Source organism: Mandrillus leucophaeus, unplaced genomic scaffold (assembly GCF_000951045.1).
Source record: "Mandrillus leucophaeus isolate KB7577 unplaced genomic scaffold, Mleu.le_1.0 Scaffold1225, whole genome shotgun sequence".
NCBI classification, from domain to species: domain Eukaryota; kingdom Metazoa; phylum Chordata; class Mammalia; order Primates; family Cercopithecidae; genus Mandrillus; species Mandrillus leucophaeus.
In genome coordinates, this window is record NW_012100599.1 from 434,890 (window position 1) to 436,726 (window position 1,837).

Consider the following 1,837-nt stretch of genomic DNA (forward strand, 5'->3'; position numbering starts at 1 on the left):
AAAAAAAAAAAAAAAAAAAAAGAGGCAAGAAAATGTTTAAGACAGAGTAGAAATAGCTGCTAATAACAGCAATAACTACTTTATTTCTTGAGTTCTTGCTATGTGCCAGATATGTCTCAGACCTTTTGCGTAAGTGATATCTTATTTAGCTCTTCCACTGACCCCATTTTAACTATGACAAAACTGATGCTCAGAGTAATTTATTCAAGGTCATGTAGTGAATGATTGGGCTGAGATTTGAACCCAGGTCTGTCTGTTTCTAAAGGCTGTGGTTAATCTACTGCCTCTCACTGTATTCCATTGTTATAAACACACAAACACAATGTTTGGGCGTCAGAAAGTTGAAAAGCGGTAGAGTTGTGTATTATCTGGAAGGATCTGTCAAACGTAAAAAATGCAGGAAACTGTAATCCCAGATACAAAAATACTCTGAAACTGAAAAGTGCTTTATAAATGTAAAGTGGCAGTGTTATTAGTATTATTCAGCTCAGAGAAGTAAGAAAATGAATCATGTATAATTCCTCTATTTCTTTTCATTCAGATTATCGCAGAACACCTGCCCATTACTCTTGACCCTGTTAAAACAATAACTGCCTATCCAAGTAACACATTGGAGTTAATGTGTAATTAAAGAAAATTATTATCACTTGGCTATGAAATGGGAATAGCAATATTTCAAGTTGATATGTATTTTAGACCAATAAATGTTTTAGTTTAAAAAAACTCTGCTAAAATGTACAATTTAGGAAGATATCAGACCATCAGTTTAAAGCATAAGAAGCTTTATGTCTGTAAAACTATTTTGTTGTAATGTCAATGTGATATCATATTTGTCTTCCACACGAAGACATTGTCTTTCTGACAACCACTGTTTAAGAAAATAGGCCTTGGGAATGGGGAAAGTACATTTCTCTTGGATTTTCCTGTCTGTTGACATGTACCTTGGTGGCGTGAACACATTAACGATGAACTCAGTTGACGGTCTTGAGGGTGAGGGATGATATGTAGCCTTCATTACATTGCCTTGGCGCTGGGCCCGTAGGCACCAGCAGCAAGAGCTTTGATTTCATTTTAAAGGAGTTAGAAGAATGTGAAGAAGGTCATGGCCATCAATCTGTTATCACTCTGCTAGATAGGATCTCTTTAAGGAGGAGTGTGAAACATATTTTAAAAGCTCCAATGAAGGCCCCCAAATGGCGATGTTCATCCTACCACTTCCTAATGAAAGTGTGCAATCTCTGAAACAGAGCTCACAAGCACTGCACAACAACAAATTGTCTAAGGAAATGCTTTCATTTTAAATTTTCCCAGCTAGAGCCAGCATATATAGACAGTAGTTATAGTGGGGCATATGGATGAAAGCAAAAAAAATATCTTGCAGTCCAGTTAGCTTTATTAAGTGCACATTATTGTGAGTGGGTCAGTAGTCATCCTACTGCAGAGAAAAGGAATGGAGACTGAAGTTAAATGTTCTGCTTAAGGCTGCTTATTGATTGGAAGGCAGGGTATATAGTCTTGGGGAGCCCTGAGCTCCCAGAATGCACCTCTGCTGTCACAAGCTATAGCCATGAGGTCTCTGAATATCATGTCCTTTGTTTTATTTCTTTTGTTTCATTTTTAAGGATATTTTAGAAAAGAAATGTATAGTACTTAGAATTTTGAGTTCTCCAACATAGGATTTAGTTTTGTGAAATGTCATCTAACTTTTAGGTACATGCATATATATTTTTACATAAATAAAATTCTGATGCATGTCCAAATATCTGTCCTACTCATCATTGTTAGTATAGACATTTTTTGCTACTATGCTACAAAGCCTTTTTTTTTTTTTTTTTTT

At 35.6% G+C, this 1,837-nt stretch overlaps 1 protein-coding gene across 1 annotated transcript in view; it reads left to right on the top strand.

The window, feature by feature from the left end:
* The first annotated feature begins 541 nt into the window (after window positions 1-541).
* Window positions 542-1,837, top strand: part of LYPD6B (LY6/PLAUR domain containing 6B) — a 116,102-nt gene continuing 114,806 nt past the window's right edge. Inside the window, exon 1 of the mRNA XM_011971466.1 lies at window positions 542-602. The gene's annotated coding sequence lies outside the window, so the exon portion shown is untranslated. The remainder of the gene's footprint in view (window positions 603-1,837) is intronic.